Source organism: Pelophylax lessonae (assembly GCF_965119305.1).
Source record: "Pelophylax lessonae genome assembly, chromosome: 2".
Classification (NCBI taxonomy): Eukaryota; Metazoa; Chordata; class Amphibia; order Anura; family Ranidae; genus Pelophylax; species Pelophylax lessonae.
Genome location: NC_138769.1, coordinates 470,868,554 through 470,876,117, shown reverse-complemented (window position 1 = coordinate 470,876,117; position 7,564 = coordinate 470,868,554).

Here is a 7,564-nt window from a genome sequence, read left to right as displayed (position 1 = left end):
ACCCAGCCAGTACAGGATGCCCTGGCAGGAGCCCCCACCAGGTACAACCCCCCCGCACAGCTGATTGTCCGGTCGCTGGCGGCATACCCCTGCCCGCATAGTACCCTGACCCCCACCCCCGGCATAAGTGGATGGGGGGGGGGGTAGAATGCGAGGACAGATGAAGGGGAGTGCCTTATGGGAAGGAGGGGAACCCGGGGGTCCGACCGGTCTAAAACCCTCCAGGAGGACAAGGGGGACAGCTACTCACCGTACCAGGAACCGGGCGAGGACTGCTCCAGACAGAACCCCTCGCCATCAAAATGGGGTGCTGTCAGCCAGGAGGAATGCTGCGACTCAGGCCAAGACCCAGTCGTATGCGACCTCAAGAGGCATTTAACTCGCAGGCCAGCCCCCGTCCGGAAAATTTGCCAGGACCAGAGATCCCAGCAAGGAACTAGGTCTTTAACCCTGACTAGGCAGAAAAAAACAGAGTACCTATAGCAGAGAGGAGGAGTATACCCCCTGGGACTGCCCATAGGATAGGCCAGACTTTTTTTCTGCCTAGTGTCCTACCCCTGTAGGGGGCAGTATAACCCAACGGTTATGAAGATCAGGAGCTGTGTTAATCAATGAACAAAAGATGAAAAAATATTTTAGGTGCAGCTCCCCCCTACAAATACTTACCTGGGCTCAATCCAGCACTGTACCTAAGAGTGGCAGCGTTGCTCTCTCTCCCACTTCACTGGATTCAATGAGAGCAGCGGGAGCCATTGGCTCCTGCTGCTTTCATAAAAAAATCAAGTGATGAGGGGGAAGGTGTCAGGGCCGAGCCACACTGTGTGTGTAAATACACACACACACACACAGTGTGGCTCAGGATCGAGCATGCGCAAATGCCCCCATAGCAAGCGGAATGGAGTAGGAGCCTGAAGCACCCGCGGGGAATCCCATAAAAGGAGGAACAGGGCTGCCCTGAGCAAAACCACTGCACAGAGCAGGTAAGTATAACATGTCTGTTATGTATTCGATTTTTTAAGGAGACTTTACAATTACTGTAAATAGTTTGTTTGGTCCAAGCCAGCCAAAATTAAAGTGGTTGTAAAGGCACAAGGTCATTTACCTTCATGTGACATTTTCCCTGTCACAGTTTAAGTGACAATTGTTCAGTCATGCAACACCGTACTGAAATTACATTTTTATAAATTTCTTCTCAGATAGAGCTTTTTTTTTGGTGGTAATCACGTTTTTTTTTCTCTATATAGACAAACAAAATAAAAAAACTGTGGAGACTGGAGTGCACATAAAAATTATTTCTTAATAAATGTAGGCCAAAATGCATTCTGCTAAATTTCCTTGGTAAAAATAACCCCAAATCAGTGTATATTATTTATTCAGTTTGAGATAACTCTATAGTTTATATATTTTAAAATTGATCAATCATAATGTACTGATTGCTTTTCTTATTTCTTGACGCCCTACAATGCCACACAAATGCACCCTAAACGACCCCTTTTTTTGGAAAGTAGACAATCCAAGGTATTTAGGAAGAGGCATTGTGAGTCTGACGTTGTAATTTGTCACACTTTTTTCAAAAAAAAAAAAAAAAATAAAGGAATTTTTTTTTTTTTCACAAAGTTGTAATTTAAACAAGTAATGTCTCAGACAGCATATGCATACTTATAATTACACCCCAAAACACCTTCTGATATGCCTTATGAGTATGGGGATATCACATGAGACCTAGATGCATAGAGGGTCCCAAAATCCAAGCAGCAGCTTTATGGGCCATACACACTATAAGATGTTCTGAAGATTTTTTCCTTTAGATTTACCAAAACCATATAATAGGAGGTCAAACCTAAACACTTTCAATTTGTATGCAATCTGGCAGGCCCTTGCACTACATAGAAAAGGTAAATCTGAAGGAAAAATTCTTCAGAAAATCTTATAGTGTGTATGGCCATACAGGCTGTCAAGGAGCATAAAATTACACTTAAATTAGCATCCAATTTCCTGACTATCACATTATTGGAGGCCCTGGATCATCAGGATAATGGAAACACTTGCAAAATTACTACATTTTTGAAAGCAACACTCCAAGGTATTTTACCAAAAGCATAACGAGTCTTTTGAAAACAATTTCCTAACTCAATCACATTTTTGGAGGCCCTGGGTTCAAATCATTGCTTTCACATAATTGGATTATAGAAATCAGCAGAGCTTTCCCTCATTGCAGATCTTCCACTTAGATCTACAGCGACTTCACTTCCAAATGCACTTGTAGTGCAGAGTGGATTTGCCTTTAGTAAATCAACACCTAGGTCAGCATATGGGCAAAGGATCAGTCCAAGCCACAAGCAGAAACATTATCAATAAACAGGAAATTTAGGAGCGCTGATTCTATCTACACTGGTCTGGCGACACTGGCTGGGGATCCGAGCACTGTGACTAGCTGTACTATTAGAGCTTGTTTATATTTGAGGTGAGGGGGGGGGGGGGGCAGTAAAACCTTGGTTTTACTACAACTCAACTGCTACCCCCCTTTAGCTGCAGAAGGAGCAGCTGCGGGTGTATACCTGCTGTGGCTGAGATGCTTTGCCAATCACAGCAGCCCAGAATTAAGCACTGTAATTCGCTGTGCCCAGAGGAACATGCCGCTGTGCTCCCCAGGGAACACGCAAACAAGGGGGGGGATGTACCCTTACTTCCTCCTGAAATAAAAAGAATACGCACGCCACCATATATGTACACTTGCTTCCCACTTGGCCAGTTCGGCTTAAAAAAAAAAAAGGCCCCAACACTATATAGCTTCCCTTTGAGGCCTCATACACCATACAAGATGTGCATATTTTGGCACCCAGGTGAGGCACAGGTGAAGCATACAGTCGAATGCCAGCAGTCTGTCAAAATCAATTACAGGCTGAAATATGGAGCAGCCGTTTACGATTCAGAGCAGTATTTGCATACAGGATGTATCTGCATCTCATACTGAGTCTAAGTACAACTGCATCCAGGGCCATCTCTGGATGAAAAGACAAAACAAAAAAACAGGTCAGTTGTACAGCAAACTTGCCTTTGCATAATTGCAGATTCAAGTACTGAAATGCTTTAAGGCCTTCTGATCAAACAAACAAGTTAAGACTCCTTTCACACTTGTGCGACTTCGGACCCCAAAGTTGCATGATAAGTCGCAGCCCACGTTTCCGGATGAGTACAGTTCTTATTTAAGTGATTTCCGAGTAGTTCCTGCACTACTTTGGTCTGACTTTCATGTGACTTAAGTTCCATAGACCTCAATGTAAACCTTCAAAAGTCACATCAAAGTCGCACCTACGTTATACAGTTGAGATTTTGGTTAAGTGCAAAAATGAAAAACGTGTTAGATAATAATAAAAAAAAAAAAAACACCTAATTTCACGTTTTTAGAACGATCAAAATGCGAATCGGATGAAAATTAAGCAACTGATTTGAATTGTGGGTGAAGAATAGCTGGTTGTTAAGTAACAAGCTGGAAAGCCAGCCGCTGCATCCTTAACCACTTGCCTACAGTGCACTTTCACCCCCTTCCTGCCCAGACCGATTTTCAGCTTTCAGCGCTCTCACACTTTGACTGAGAATTACTCAGTCATGCAACACTGTACCCATACAAAAATGGTGTCCTTTTTTTCACACAAATAGAGCTTTCTTTTGATGGTATTTGATCAATACTGGGTTTTTTATTTTTTGTGCTATAAATAAAAAAACACTGAAAATATAGTGAAAAAACGAATTTTTCTTTGTTTCTGTCATAAAATTTTGCAAATTAGTCATTTTTCTTCACAAATTTTGGCCAAAATTTATACTGCTACTTATCTTTGGTAAAAATAACCCAAGTAAGTGTATATTATTTGGTCTTTGTGAAAGTTATAGAGTCCACAAGTTATGGTGCTATTCATTGAAAATTGATCACACTTGATCACACCTGATGTACTGAAGGCCTATCTCATTTCTTGAGACACTAAAAGGTCAGGAAAGTACAAATACCCCGCAAATGACCCCTTTTTGGAAAGTAGACATTCCAAGGTATTTAATAAGGGGCATGATGAGTTTTTTGAAGTTGTAATTTTTTCCCACAATGCTTTGCAAAATGAAGATTTTTTTTTTTTATTTTTTTTTTTTTTACACATTGCCGTATTAACAGGTTATTTCTCTCACACAGCACATGTATACTTGCAACTACACCCCAAAACACATTCTACTACTCTGCCTGAGTATGGCGATACCACATGTGTGAGACTTTTTCACAGCCTGGCCACATACAGAGGCCTAACATCCGAGTAGCAGCGTCCGGCATTCTAGGAGCACAAATTACACATATCATTTCCTGACAACCTATCGCACTTTTGAAGGCCCTGGAGCACCAGGACAATGGAAACCCCCATAAAATGACCCCATTTTGGAAAGCAAACAGCCCAACGTATAATCTTTGAGGCATAATGAGTCTTTTGAATATGTCATTTTTTTCCACAAGTTTTTGGAAAATGTGGAAAGAAAATGAAAACACATTTTTTTTACACAAAGCTGTCCATTTATGCAATATTTCTAACACATCGCATGTACATAGCAAAACTTGCACCCCAAAATACATTCTGCTATTCCTCCTGAGTATGGCGATACCACATGTGTAACACTTTTTCACAGCCTGGCCACATACATAGGCCTCACATCCAAGTAGCGCTTTACACAAAGTTGTCCATTTATCCACTTTAAGACTGGGCCTATTTTTGACACTTGGTGTTTACAAGCTAAAATAATTTTTTTTGCTAGAAAATACTTTGAACCCCCAAACATTATATATTTTTTTTTAGCAGAGACCCTAGAGAATAAAATGGAGATCGTTGCAATATTTTTTATCACACCATATTTGCGCAGCAGTCTTCCAAATGCGATTTTTTTTGAAAAAAATTCACTTTTTTGAACTAAAAAATAAGAAAACAGTAAATTTAGCCCAATTCTTTTCCATAATATGAAAGATAATGTTACGCCGAGTAATTAAATACCCAACATGTCATGCTTCAAAATTGCGCAGAAAATACAAAGCAAAAAAGGGCGCACCAGCTCTGAGGAAGAGGCACAGCCTCGAAACGCGTCAGCCCTCTGCTTCCAGTAAAGACGTTGATCCTCTGGTAGGAGGCAGGTGTATGGAATTGATGTGCCTGAAACTTCTTGTTTGTTTGTGAGTATTTGATTTTAAACAATTTTATCCAAATAAACTTGCCAAGGATAATGCGCTAGGCTGGTGCGCCCTTTTTTGCTTTGTATTTTCAGTGTCTGGTCGACCACCCTGGTCGTAAGGGGCAGCAAAGCCTAGCCATCATGGATGCCTAATACCAGTACGAGTTCCAGGATTGTAACAGCCTGAGGACCAGGTTCCGAGCGCAGGAAAAGGGAGTGCTGTCCAGCACTTATCTTTTTTGGAATTCAAAATTGCGCATGCTCACAGAATGGCGCCAAACATTGGTACTTAAAAATCCCCATAGGCAACAATTTAAAAATTTCTGCAGGTTACTAGCTTAGAGTTACAGAGGAGGTCTAGGGCTCAAATTATTGCACTCGCTCTAACGATCGCGGCGATACCTCACATGTATGGTTTGAACACCGTTTACATATGTGGGCGGGACTTGCGTATGCGTTTGCTTCTGCGCGCGAGCTAACGGGGACAGGGCGCTTTAATTTTTTTTTTTTTTCCTATTTATTTTATTTATTATTTTTTTATTTTTACACAGTTTAAAAAAAAAAAATGTTTTGATCATTTTTATTCCTATTACAAGGAATGTAAACATCCCTTGTAATAGAAATAGGCATGACAGGTCCTCTTTATTGTGAGATCTGGGGTCAAAAAGACCTCACACCTCACAACTACACTAAAAAAGAAAAAAAAAAAAAAAATTGTTGAAAGAGGGAAAAAAAAAAAGCAAAAAAAAAAAGCGGCCCTTTAAACCGGTTGCTAGGCAACGTCTTTTGACGTAGCTCCGGTCCTCCAAGACCATAGAGTTGAGTGAGGGCCATCTTGCCCTCACTCGACTTCCTGTCTCTGAGGATCCAGGACCGGATAGTTTTCCCCGCTGCCGGCGGGTCCGGTAAGCTGGGAAAACGTCTGGGACGCGGCAGGAGGGGGGGGGCACCTCTTCCCCTGCACCGTAAGGGTAATTCCGCGGCGAATCCGCCACTGGGACCACCCTTATCTGAAAGCCGACCGCCCGCCGTTTCAAAAAATACCAGGGTTATGGGGGCTATCTGCTGCCATAACCCCAGTATTTAGCTTTTAATGGCCGACGCATATAGTCGTTAGGCGGTCAGTAAGTGATTGCATGTATATGGCAAACAGGTGACGATGACTGACGGGGTGACAGGTGACGATGACTGATGGGGTGACAGGTGACGATGACTGATGGGGTGACAGGTGACGATGATTGATGAGGTGACAGGTGATGATGATTGATGAGGTGACAGGTGACGATGATTGATGGGGTGACAGGTGACGATTGATGGGGTGACAGGCGACGATGATTGATGGGGTGACAGATGACGATGATTGATGGGGTGACAGATGACAGTCACTAATGGGGTGACATGTGACGATGATTGATGGGGTGACAAGTGACGATCACTGATGGGGTGTCAAGTGACGATGACTGATGGGGTGACAGGTGACGATGACTGATGGGGTGACAGGTGACGGTGATTGATGGGGTGACAGGTGACGGGCGATGGTCACTGATGGGTGACAGGTGACGGGCGATGGTGCACGGCGGTACTGATGGCAGTCTCTGGTGACCGGTGAACTTTAGGCTACATTCACATGTGAGCGTAGCGATCACGGGCAGAATCACTGCGATTCTGCCCGTGATCCAGAAATCATTGCAAATTGCGGGGCGCCTGTGCGTTGCCCGTGATTTGCAATAGCACCCCAAATGCTGTGCGATGTTGCTGCGATTTCCGCCTGCCGAATCGCGGTAAGATTGCGCAAACAACGCATGACGCTCCAAAGAAACTCTTGTACCTTTTTTGGGTGTCATGCGATGTTTGCGCGATGTTACCGCGATTCGGCAGGCAGAAATGGCGGCAACATCGCACAGCGTTTGGGGTGCTATTGCAAATCAGGGGCAACGCACAGGCGTCCCGCGATTTGCAATGATTTCCGGATCGCGGGCAGAATCGCAGTGATTCTGCCTGCGATCGCTGCGCTCACATGTGAACGTTATGGGTGTCAATTTCTGGGCACTGATGAGGTGACTGTTGGGTGACAGGTGACATTGGGGGGGGGGGGGGGGGCTGAGGACAGTGTGGGGACCTTTATTAGTGTGATTTTTACTTTGTGACATGTGTACAGAGCAGTAACTCACTATTTCTAGCTCTTCTCTCCTCATACTGGAAACTGTATGAGGAGAGAAGAGCTAGTAACACTGAGTTACTGCTCTTTGTTTACATTTTCTGATCGGCTGTGAATGGATTCACAGCCGATCACATAGTAAACAGTCACTGTCAGTGACTGTTTACTACCGCCGGTGACAGCTGTGTTCCTACGGTACACAGTGCCACC